The sequence below is a fragment of the Phaseolus vulgaris genome, chromosome 6 (assembly GCF_051622355.1).
Source record: "Phaseolus vulgaris cultivar YP4 chromosome 6, ASM5162235v1, whole genome shotgun sequence".
In the NCBI taxonomy this organism is placed as follows: domain Eukaryota; kingdom Viridiplantae; phylum Streptophyta; class Magnoliopsida; order Fabales; family Fabaceae; genus Phaseolus; species Phaseolus vulgaris.
The window spans coordinates 6,624,421-6,637,858 of NC_143503.1; positions in this window are offsets into that span (position 1 = coordinate 6,624,421).

Below are 13,438 nucleotides of genomic sequence, written 5' to 3' on the forward strand. Positions count from 1 at the left end.
AACAGTATGAAGGAATGGGAAAAGTGATGAAACAGTAACTGAAGCGCGCGATTTTTGAAAGACTTAATGTAAACTTGAGGAGCGCAAGAGGCGTTAAGTGCTGGCCATGCGATTGGGCTACGTGTCAAGAGATTAAAGCGTGACTTAAAGTGTCACATCACCAACACAGAGAGTGTCACGTCACCAGCGCAGAGAATGTCACGTCATCAGAACGCCACGTGGACGGTAAGGCGAGGCCTTACTCTTTTCGCTGAAAACAGTTATCAGCTCAAGACTGGGGGGATTGTGTACCGACCCGTCCTCGGGCGTCGACCAAATTCAAACATATGGTGGGACCCACCAAGGGGCTCCAAGGAGAAAAGTTAGTGTGTCGACTGCTTTGGGCGTCGCTAGGTGTGGGCATCGCCAGGTGTGGGCGTCGCCAGGTGTAAGCGTTTCCCACCTTAAAGGCGTGACTCATTGTCCTAAGAGCGTGCTTTGGCCTTGATACCCATGGGTAGGGAAGACCGTGAAGGGGGCGGCACGATGAGAAGCCACAGTACGGGCGAGGAGGCCTCGGGCCCCGGTACCTCAAAGCAGTAATAAAGAGAAGGGAAAGGTGGCTTCAAGGCCATATCCCCAATACCAGTAGGGAGTAACCTGACTCGTGAAGTACCCATGCCACCTCTTGAGAATCCCTGGGACAGATACACCCGGGAGAGGGCCATGCCCAGGGGTAATCCATGTTCATGGTATGAGAGGAAGGCTGATACACTCCTAGGGTGAGTGACTAGAGGCTGGGGCGCATGAGTTGGCACCCAGGTAGTCACCCCTTGCACCGGATGCACTTCGAGGAAGGAAGACTTACACGCTGGGATTTCCCTAAGTTGGGTTACAGCGCCGTAAGGCCTTCCACGTGGAGTTGCGCTCAAGTCAGAAAGGCCACGTGGCAGTAAGCACTGAAACCCAAGGTATATAAACTTTTCTGAAAGCTTAGTGAGGTACGTTTTACAAATACTCTAATCATTTGCACGCTTACACACTGTACGCACGAGTGATTTGAGTTCGAGAGAGAAGTTAGTTACAAGCCTTCAAAACATCGCAGTTACGGTGTTCCGATATGGAGGTGCTTGGTGTTTTCTGCTTATTGACTTGATCGTCGGAGTGCAAACGGCCGCTAGGGCGCCCCTTTGTTCTCTCTATTTCAGGTACTCATGGTGGTGTAGGGTGAAGATCTGAAACTAAGACGAAGGTGTCCTTGCTGCGAGAGTCATAGCTACGCACGAAGCACGTTCTGGTCAACCGGCGGGAATAAGTAGCCTTGACTGTGTCCCACATCTCTTTAGCAGTTTTGCATTTTGATATCCTGAAAAACTCATTAGTATCTAGTGCATAAGCTATTATGTTTTGAGCAGTACAATCAAGCTTGACCATTTTACATTCTTCATTGGTCCATTGGGACCAAGGTTTTACAATTAAAGATACATTCTTTTTAAACTTTGGAATGAAAGGTCCATTCTTAATTGAATCCCAAATTCCTTGATCAATAGATTCCACAAAGATTTTCATTCTGGCCTCCCAATACTTGTAATTCAATCCACATAATAAAGGTGGTTTATAGATAGAAGCACCTTCCTCTAAAGATAGTTTTCCAGCCATAGAAAAGGATTTTCGAATCAAACTTGAATAACTTTCAAGAACTAAGCTCTTGATGCCAATTGTTAGAATGTATGGCTTTAAACTAGAGGGAGGGTGAACGGTTTAAAGAGGGTTTTCAAAAACTTTTAAGCCAAGAAAGAAATTTACTTCGAGAATCACTTGATTTAGAAATCAGTTTGCCAAAACACAAAGCAAAAAGCACAGCACCAGAAAAACAATGGGTTGTTTCGCAGAAACAATCGATTGTTTATACCAGTTTTACAAATATCAAAACTGAAATTAAAGAGTGAAAGGATAGAGAAAATGCACACAGAGACTTATACTGGTTCACTCTAAACCCAAAGCTACATCCAGTCTTCCTAGAAACCTCTGGGAAATCCACTAAGCAATCAACCCTAGATCACTTACACCACAACCAAAGAAGTGACCTTGATCCCCTCAAGACACACACTCCCTTTGGTCCAGCACAACAACACTAAGAATGCTGATCTTGATCCCCTCAAGAACACACAACACTTCTCAGCAAACACACAAGGTTTCTTTCAACAGTACAAAGGATTACACTTGTTACAGAACAAATCTGAAATCAATACAAGATAAAAATCCTATCTCACACAATTTGATCAATCTCAATCTCTAAGAAATTCTCAACTTTTTCTCTTAAGCAAAATCAGTGAAAAACTCAAATATGTTTTTCTATATTTTAACCAAATTGTTTGTTATCAAATCTTAACAAACTATTCATTGCATTTAAAGATTGGTCAAAGCATTAAAAACTGGAGCGTAAACAGTTAGAAAATCATTTAATGCTCAGTCAAAGCATAAATCAGTTTTCTGTTATGGTACCAAAACAAACAATCGGTTGTTTCCACGAATCAATCGGTTGTTTTGGTTTTGACAGCAAGTCAACCATTGAAAACAGTTTTCAACCATTCTAAAAACTCCTAAGTATAAAACAATCAGTTGTTTCGACAAAACAATAGGTTGTTTTTCACTTAGTTTGAAAAACACTTTTCTTTTAAAAGGTTTGAGAATGCTTATGCTTTGGATTCAATCAAGAGTGAATTATACATAAAATCTACCCCAGATCCTAACTAAAAGACAACTGAGCAACAGTAAACACAGCTAGCCTTTCATCATCCTTCAAAGGGTTTGGATTCTTCAAAGCTTGAACACACTTGGTTCAACACAGTTTTCCAGTTAAAATCCTCGTCCGCCCGTATGGGGTAAGTGCGGCATCAACTATGAGTTTCTCCTTGGGCTAGAAGTCTCGAGACTGGGTAGGATGGTTCATAGAGAACGCCTCCCTCTTGAGTGAGAGCACCTAGGTGGAGACAGTATGGTCCAACGGTTGAACCCTCCTCTACCCCAGTATGGTTAGATCGAGGTCAGATACGAACTTCTCCTTGGGTTAAAAGACTCAAGGTTGGGATAGGATGATTAGCAGAGAACGCCTCCCTCTTGAGTGAGAACGCCAAGGCGAAGACAACACGGTTCACCAGCGGCATCAGGAATGTTAGAATATATGGCCTTAAACGAGAGAGGGGTGAATTATTTAAGAGAGGTTTTTGAAATCCTTTTAAAGTTTAACAAAATGCTTTGTATGAATCCATAATAGAAATCAGGTTAGACGAGAACAAAAGCAATAAAACAGCAAAGCAACAAAAAAAAATCAGTTGTTTATGTGAAACAATCGGTTGTTTATACCAGTAAAACTTAAAACAAAATTTAAATGAGTTTGAGGGTAAGAGAGAGATACACCAACAGTTTATACTGGTTCACTCTTAAGCCAAGAGCTACATCCAGTCCCCAAAAAACCACAGGGTAATCCACTAAGTAATCTAACCAGATTACAACACACAAACCACCAAAAGCAGTGACCTTGAACCCTTCAAGAAACAAACCCCCTTTGGCAAAACACACACCAAGAGTATTGATCTTGACCACCTCAAGAGCACACAACAGTCCTTGGCAACACAACACCAGAAATACAGTAGATTGAGAAGGGATAACACTTGTTTACAGAACAATCTGAAATCAATACAATTGCAATCCTATTCCACTCTCTTAGAAAACCCAAAGCTTGATGTGAATGTTCAAATCTTGAAATCAACTTTTTCACGACTGAAAAACTCAAATCAGTTTCTCTTGTTTGTTTGAAAACATAAACAAACCATTTATAATTTCCAAAGATTGGTCAAAGCAATTAATGAAGGAGCGTATTCAGTTTGAAATCATTTAAAGCACATTCAACCACCAAAACATAATTATGTTAGGATTTTCAAAGAAACAATCGGTTGAAACCACGAAACAACCGATTGTTTGGTTTGGCAGTTAAGTCAACCAAACTTAAACAGTTTTCAACCTTTTCAAAAACTCCTAAGAGTAATGTTCTTGCCGCTTGGACTTTAACACCTTCGCACGTCTCTACGAGCTTCGCTTCACGAACGCCTTTGCTTCTATTCCAACGTTGTTCTTCCTCCACTGCTAACACCTGAAACAGAGAGTCAAATGGGTGCCCTCGCGGCCGTTTGCGCTTCGACGCTCAAGTTAGCTATGGCAGAAAACACCGTAACACTTCCCGTCGCAGAACACCACCAGCTTAGTGCTCAGAGAAGTGCGTAACTGAATCGTAACTGAAATCTATCTCACTGAGTTAGCTTGTGCGTAAAATGTGAAAACGTACCTTAGTCTGTTTATCGTAAAACCTTATATACCTTCACGGTGTTTCTGTCCACGTGTGAGCCTGATACTTGCATATTCTGAGGGCGCTCCTTAGCAACACTGTTCCCAGTCTTAGGGCCTTCTCAATGTGTAAGGTGGCCTCGCCGGAGTGCAACTCGTGTGGGGATGACTGCTTGGGGCCAACTCGTGCGCCCAATCTTCGAGTCATTCTCCCTGGGAGTCTTTCACCTTCCTGACGTGCCATGCATTCAGATCACCCTCTGGGACGTGACCTTTTCACGGGTCGTCTCTGTCCTAGTGGCTTTCCAGCGGTGGTGCATACTGTCGCGTCCCTACACCTCATACACGGATCCCTCGTGAGTTGGGTCTCTCCCTGCTTGAACTAGGGGTGTGGCTTGGAAACCACCTTTCTTTATCTATCTTTACTGTCTGGGTGCCGAGGCCCGAGGACCGGTCATTGCTGAAAAAATCAAAACTTTCTCTGATTAACCACAAAAGATATGATTTTTACGCATTGATGGCTTTTTACTCTTGATTCCATGCGTTGATATTTCGGCTTGGGACTGTTTTGATTCTCGCATTTACGTTTTTCTTCGTATTCCCTCTCTCCCTTGTTTTCTGGGTTTTTCTTGCGTTGGAGGGTTTCCTGGATTTCTCCTTAGTTTCACGCCTTAGCCATATTTGCTGAACCTTTGCTTTTTCTCTTCCCAGTTTCTTCGACCATGGCGAGAACCAAAGTTACCGCCAACCCTCCACCTCCTAGCATAAACTACGGAGCCTCGTACTCTTGGGCTTCTGATAGGCTCCTTGAAGAAACTTCTTCCCTCACCGCCATCGCCGATTGGAGGGCTCATGTAGACAGCGAACCCCTAGGAAAGTCCTGTGGGAGGGTACACTATGCATACATCTCTGTTCGCTCCTGCACAGCTGGCGAACCTGTCTGCGTTGATAATCGTTCTAATAATGGGGAGCCTTTCTTTTTCTTTTATCAAACGGTGTTCAAATGCATCAACCAACGACTCCCTTTCAGCAACTTTGAAAGGGAGTTGCTCACAGAGCTTAATGTGGCCATTGCCCAGCTGCATCCCAACAGTTGGGCCTTCATCCGGGCCTTCTTTATCCTTTGCGGCTACCTTGGCCACGCTCCCTCTGTGGACGTCTTTCTAAACTTCTTCGAAGCCAAGAGCCCTGGGAATAACTTATGGGTAAGCCTGAGCGGGCTGCCGGGAAGAGTCATCTTCTCCTTATTGCAGCAATCCTACAGGGTGTGTTGCGCACATCAAGACCGCACAGTCCTTGATGGCTTCCCATTGTACTGGTTGGAGAAGCTTAATTTCAAGAAGGCCAAGACCTTGGACGAACTCTCCTCAGCTGATCGTGAGGTCTGCTAGGCCTTGACTAGCTTGGGTGTGGTCTTTAACACTGCGAAGCTCATCAAGCGTGCGTGCGACCCCACTGCTCTCTCTACCTACTTGGGTATTTTAACCTTTTACCAACCTTCCCCACCTATTACCTTGCTCATGCTTTCTCGTTCGTTTGCTAACTCACATTCGTGCTTAACTCATGCCTGCTTTAACTGACACTTATACTTCACCTTGCTTATTCCTGTTCTCATCTCATATTCTTTGGTGCAGGGATGGTGATGACCGAGGAGAAACGAGTGAGACTTGCTGGGCTCTTGTCTCGTGGCGAGGCTGCCACAAACAAAGCAGACCCTTCCTCACGCCCAACTCCTTCTGCTCTTCCTACCACATCTCCCGCCTCTCCTGCTCAAGCCACCTCGACGCCTGCTTCACCACAACCAATTCCACACACCTCTTCCTCACACCTTGCTGCTGACCCCCTTCAACCATAAACTGCATCATCCCCTACCTCTCCAACCCCTATCGCGGCCATTCCCCTAGCCACACTTAGGGCTTCACTTTCTCTAGCCCCTCTAGAGAAAAACAAGGGGGTGGTTCTCATCCCTTCTGATGAGGATGAAGACTCTTTGGATGGCCCTGTCTTCAAGAGAAGGAGGACCGTTGCAGTTGCCACCTCTCACTCTTCAACTGACAGGCGCCTTGCCTCTCTTAGGGACAACCCTCCCAGCGCCTCCTCACATCCACGCCCTCTTGCACTTGAAGGAGGAGATGAGACAGTCCCAGAGCCCTCTCCTGCACCTTCCCCCGAACTTCCACGGGTCATCCAACACATTCTGAGGGGTATCCAGCAAGAAGCCCTGGGGAACATGGATGATGGGGCACTGCCTGAAAACATGGCCCTCAGCGTTGGCTGGTTACTTGCACATGCCAACTTTTCAACTTATCAAGCTGAGGCGAGGGCCAAGGAGCAGCAGGTTCTTGCTAGTGAGCTAGCCCAGGTGAAGGAGCAAATGGCTGCACAAGCTCAACGCTTCTTCATCCAGGAAACCGTCCTAACTGAGGCACTGGGCGTGTTGCGGAAAGCTGAGGTGGAGGCCAACAAGAGGCTCCACGATGAAGGTCAGAAGTACACCACACTTCTGGCCAAAGTGGTGCCTCTTCATGTTGAGATAACAATGCTCAAAGATACCATTGTTTCTAACCAAGAAAAGATGACCAACCTAGACGCGCGCTCTGTTACCCGAGAGGTGCTCTTGGGCAAAGTCGAGGCTGATCTTGCTGGGAAGAGTGAAGCTCTTGCGAAGATCAAAGCTGAACTTGCGGAGCAGGCCAAACTTCTTGAGGAGAGTAAAAAAGAGCTTGCAGAGAGAACCGCAGCCCTTGCCCAAGCTGAGAAAGAGAAGGCCGCTCAAGCCGAGGATTTCAAGAAGGCCGAGGCGGAGGTCCTCACCGACACGGCGGAGGCCTATGGTGCTGGGTTTGAAGATGCCCTCTCTCAGGTGGCTTATAAGCACCCTGAGGTTGACACTTCATTCTTTGGTACAGCCAACCACGTTGTCGACGGAGAGATCGTGCCCCGGGCCCTTCCTTAAAACTCCTTTAACTTTTCTTTCGCAAGTTGTATTCTGAACAATATCTATATAACAATTATGCACTCTTTACTTTAGCTGTTTGCTTCTTTTTTCCACTGCGTGTTTGCTTACTTTCCCTACTAATAACGCTTCTGCTACTAACTTTATTCGCTATTCTGGGTAACTTACTTTCTCGAACTATAGGTAGCGCGCCTTGTCATCTTTTAGCCTTGCTGTCAAAATAATCTGCAACGAGACAAGTGTGCGATGACCTTCAATTGTCCTTAACCTTCTTTCTTATTTGAGCATGAAAGCTCCCCCTCTTGGCACTCTCCTCGTACCTCTTGAGGCGTTCATTCTTAAGGGTGTTACTGGCCTCACCTTCGCTCAAAGGCGAAGGAGGACTTATCTTGGCTGAAGCCCATTGTTTACGCTTGGTGCCCACGCTCGAGGAGGCGCCCCTCGCCGCTCTCTCTCTCGAAGTGTCTAAACACCAAGTCAACCGATGGGCTTGGTGCCCACGCTCGGGGAGGAGGCGTTCCATAGGGAGCCGCCATTTTCCTCGATATGTCTAAACACCAAGTTGACCGGTGTACTTGGTGCCCACGACCGAGGTGGAGGTGGCCAAGAGGGCGCCCCTGCCTTCCCTCGGAGTGTCTAAAGACCAGAGCAACTGGTTCACCATCAATCAGACCTTACTATCTGTGCTTGCCGCCCACGCCTGACGAGAGGCTTGTTACAAAGCAGCGCCGTTTCGTCCTCAGTGTGTCTAAACATCAAGGCGATCAGTGCACTTGGTGCCCACGCTCGGAGGAGGCGCCCCCCACTGCTCTCTCCCACGAGGTGTCTAAACACCAAGACGACCAGGCACTTGGTCCTCACGCCCAAGGAGGAGGTGTCCCGAAGGATACCGACACTCCTGCTTGGGGTGTACACACACCAAGATGCCTGACTCATCACTGATTTAAACTTCTCTTTTGCCCTTGATGCCCACGCTCGAAGGAGGCGCCCCTTGCCGCTTCCCTCGAGGTGTCTAAACATCAAGGCTGCGGGTTCGTTTCTTACTGAACCGCGTTATCTTTACTCGGTGCCTCCTTACATCGTAATGAAAATTCAGACTACATATGCTCGAGGTGGCTTTTTTATTGGGCGACCTCATTAAAAAACCCTCGCGAGGGAAAAAGAGTGTCCCCTTGAACTGTGTACAATGTAAAGTTTTTAACTAAAATAAAACTTAAGGTTTGCTGCGTTCCAAGTACGAGGGATGGCGCCTCCCTCCAGAGTCTCGAGCTTGTACGATCTGTTCCCCCGAGCCTCGGTTACCCTAAAAGGACCGGTCGACTTGGGGGATAGCTTGTTCTCCAGCTCGTACGGGTGAGCCTTCCGCATTACCAAATCAGCAACTTGGAACTGCCGGGGCTTTACCTTGGAACTGTACTGGTGCTCCACTTTTCTCTTCACTGCCTCAGCTTTGATCCTCGCCTCCTCTCTGGCTTCGTCCAACAAATCCAAATTCACCCTCCTCTCTTCGTTGGACTCTTCGGCCACAAAACTTTGGAAACGCGGCGAGCTCTCATGGTTCTCCACCAGGATCATCGCGTCCGATCCATACACTAGGCTAAAAGGCGTCTCCATGGTGGAGGATTGAGGCGTGGTGTGGTAAGCCCACACTATACTAGGCACCTCTTCCGCCTAGGTCCCCTTAGCTTTCTCATGCCTTCTCTTCAACCCCCTAAGCAAGATTCTGTTAGCGGACTCCACCTGTCCGTTCGTCTGGGGGTGCTCGACAGACGCGAACACTTGCTTTATGCTGACCTCCGTGCACAGCTTGCCCAACTGTTGGCTGGCAAACCGCGTGCCTTGTCGGAGACAAGACGCCTTGGTACACCAAAGCGACACACGATATTCTTCCATACGAAATGCTACACGTTGTGAGCTGTGATCTGTGCCACTGGTTCCGCTTCAATCCACTTTGTGAAGTATTAAATGGCTACTATCAAATACTTTATCTGCCTTATCGCCAACGGGAAGGGCCCTAAAATGTCGATTCCCCATGTATGGAAGGGCCACGGACTATAGAGGGACCTCAACTCTTCTGGTGGCGCCTTGTGCCAGTCGGCGTGCTGCTGGCACTGCTTGCATCGCTGGGTGTACCTTACGCAATCTTCTCTTACTGTCGGTCGGTAAAACCCTACGCGTATGACCTTTGATGCTAGAGACCTCCCACCAACATGGCTCCCACAAATCCCCTCGTGGAGCTCAGCCATTATTCTCGTACATTCATCTCCGCTTACACACGTCAAGATCGGGTGCGTGAACCCGTGCCTGAACAGTGCTCCGTCCACGAGGGTGTACCTTGCCGAATTTCTCTTTATCTTCTTGCCCTCCTCAGGCCCTACTGGGAGTATCCCATCAGCGAGGTAGCACCTATAGTGCGTCATCCACGTGTCCCCCTCCTCCAACACGCACACCTGCGTAGGGTCCTTCCCTCCCGGTGAGACCGGGTAAATGCTTACGCTGGGCACCTTCAACGTGCCCTGAGTCAACGACTGATGACTCCTCGCCCTTCCTTTAGACATGCTGATCTGGAGGACGCTCACCTTGTTATCCGCGACAAACGTTCGTGGCGTTTTGAGGGTCTCCTAAATGACCGTCCTCTGCCTTCTCCCCTTGCCCGAGCTGGCCAGCTTGGCGAGCAGGTCAGCACGGGCATTCTGCTCTCTTGGGACGTGTACCAGCTCGAACGCCGCGAACTCCCCCTTCAAAACTTGAACGTAGCCCAAGTATGCAGCCATCTATGGGTCTTTCGCTTGGTACTCCCCGGTCACCTGACCCGTGACCAACTGGGAATCGCTCTTTGCCAGCAGACTCCATGCGCCCATCTCCTTGGCCAAGAGCATTCCAGCTATTAGGGCCTCGTACTCTGCCTGGTTATTACTCGCCTTGAAAGTGAACCTCAGGGCCTGTTTGATCAACAGCCCGTTCGGCCCCTCCAAGATTACACTGGCTCCACTTTCTTGCTAATTCGAGGACCCATCCACCGAGAGTACCCACTTGAAAATAGCTTCCTCTTCTTGTTGTGCACTCCCTGGTGAAAGCTCTGCCACAAAGTCTGCATAGACTTGCCCCTTTATGGGCCCTTGGGACTCATACTGGACGTCGAACTCTGACAGTTCCACTGCCCAGCGAACCATCCTCCCTGCCACGTCTGGCTTTTGCAGCACTTTCCGGATAGGGAGGTCCGTCATCACCACCACCGTGAAACTTTAGAAGTAGTGACGGAGCCTCCTGGCCGAGAACACCACGATGAGTGCTGTTTTTTCTAGAGCTTGATACCTCGCTTCTGGCCCTTGCAGGACCTTGCTCACGAAGTATATCGGCTTCTGTGTCTGGGCCTGCTCCTGAACAAGTACCGAGTTGATTGCCCGCTCGGTTAGTACGGAATACAAACGGAGGGGCACGTCCATCTGTTGTTTACACAGCGTGGGAGGAGCGGCCAGGTACTCCTTGAGCTTGAGGAATGCCGCCTCACATTCCTCGGTCCACACGAACCGACTGTTTCTTTTTAGACATTGGAAGTAGGTGTGCCTTTTACCTCCTCCAGCGGATACGAATTTGGACAGGGTCGCCATCCGCCCTGTCAGCTGTTGTACCTCTTTCACCGAGGCGGGGCTCTTCATGGCAAAGATCGCAGCGCACTTGTCCGAGTTTGCCTTTATCCCACGTTCAGTGAGTAGGAACCCCAAAAATTTACCCGCCTCGACCCCGAATACACACTTTTCGGGGTTCAGCTTCAAACGATACTTGGCTATGGTGGCGAACAGCTCTTCCAAATCAGCTATGTGTTGTCCCTGTTCCGTCCGGTTGATCGGGACGTCTTCGTGCGCGACCTCAACCGTCAGCTAGGGACTCCTTCCCACTGGTTGCCTGTGGATTCCTGCAAAAAAGAGGACAAAAAGGCGCCCTAGCGGCCGTGTGCACTCCGACGCTCAAGTCAGCCAGCAAGAAACACCAAAAACTGTCCACCTACGTGTCTGAGCACCGCGTATGGCACTCTGAAGGTGGTAAAAGAACTGTGTATATGTGTGTGTTGTCTCTTTCAGGCAAAAATATTCCCCAGTCACTTGTACGTAACCTTGAAGCACGAGCAAGCAACTAGAGAGTTCTCTGGTAAATTTGCCAAAAGTTCCAACCCTTTTCCCAACATTCTCCGCGCTATTTAAACCACCCAAGCATTTAAAGCGCCTTAAAGCGCTTTTAATCACAAACATAACGCACTCATTAAAGCGTTTAATTAGAAAACGTAGCGCATTTAAGACGTTGAAACGCTCGGGAGTCATTATAGTACCTGAATGCTCGAAAGGGAAACTGTATTGAATGACTCTTAATTACCTGGCACCTGACTAAAGGGTGTTTCCATTCTGGCATGGCCATAGTACACGTGGAGGGCCTCACGACGCCGTGACCCCATCTGGGGGCGTTTCTGCCCATCTGGGGACGTTTCTACGTGTGAGTCCTCCTGCTGGGAGTGCTACTGCGCTAGGGGTGACTTTTTGGGTGCCAACTCATGCCCCCAAGTATCTAGTCACTTACTCTGAGAGCGTATCTGCCTTCCTTTTGTACTCTGTACCCGGTTGCCCTGGGCGTGACTTTCCTCTTGAGTCGTATCTGCCCCACGAGCGTCTCTGGGGCGGCAGGAGCACTTCACGAGTCAGGCTGCCCTTCACTGGTACTATTACTATGGCCTTGAAGCCACCTTTTCCTTCTCTTTATCACTTTCCCGAGATATCGGGACCTGAGGCCTTCCCACGGCGTCGCTCCCTCCATGGTCTTTCCTACCCATGGGCATCGGGGAACCACACCGTGATTGCCTTACTTTAGCACTGTTTGATCTGGCGACGCCCTGGTTGGGCGATGCCTTCACCTAGGCGACGCCTTGCCTTGGCGACGCTTCCTCTTGGCGTCTCTCTACTCAGGCGACGCCTTGCGTTGACTTTGACTCTCCGGCCGTTGACTTTGACCTTGATTTAGTCAACGCCCGGATACGGGACGGTACACAAGCCCCCCAGTCTTAAGCCGAAGACTTGTCTTCAGCGTCAAGACTAAAGCCTCGCCCACGCCGTCCACGTGCTATCCTGATGACGTGTCATTCTCTGGTGACTCAGCAACTCTTCGAATTATTGACGCGACATTTTCTGAACCACAGGGGTATTCTTAATGACTGATTGGACATCCCCTGAAATGAGGATGATAACACCTTTTGGGCTACCCTTGATCGCGTGCCACGTGGCCCATCGCGCGGCCATCCTCCAGGGACCTTTGCGTTTCCCTTGGGCAATTGATCCTCTGACGCGTGGCACGATCCCACGGCCCTAGGTTAGCGCCTTTCGAGTTGCGAAATGTAACGTTTAAGTTACTCCAAACCCCGCGCTCACCCTACTGTTACATTCATTCACTCTGCAACTCCGCACTGTTCATCGCCTCCAAAACCCCTTTCCTCTGCAATCGCGATTCCCTCCTTGCTGCGCTCGTCTACTGCCCCCATTCCAATAACAAAGGTACGATCTCGAGTATTCACAACTCTTCCCTTTCGTCACATTATAGGATTCATTGAACTGCCTGGGACTGTTGTTATTCTTGTTATTACTGCATTTCTCCGCTTCTTCTTTCCCCTTCTTGCCATGGCTAAACTTGCTAAACCCCTTTTCTTCTCTTCTTTCTCCAGCTATCTATTTTCATCATGACGCGCGCGAACGCGGAGCTTGATTCTTCTCCCACGACCCCCAAGTCCAACTACAAAGCCTTCTACCCCTGGGCCCCCGACGAGCTCCTGAGTGAATGCACCAGCCTGACTTCCTTCCAGGACCTGGAAGCTCACCGGGGGGATCCCCATTTGTACAACTTTAACGCCTTTTGCCGCACCCACGACGCCCACATATCCGTCCGTCCCGACAGGCCTGGGGAACCTGTTTGTCTGGACGACAGACCTAGAAAGGGGAAACCCTTCTTCTTCATGTACCAGACCGTGTTCAAATGCTTAGGAGTGCGTCTCCCATTCACTCCCTTCGAACGGGAGCTTCTCACTGAAATCAACACCGCCCCCGCCCAGCTTCATCCCAACAGCTGGGCATTCGTGCGGGGCTTTCAAATTCTTTGTGGATACCTGGGCATCCCCCCTTC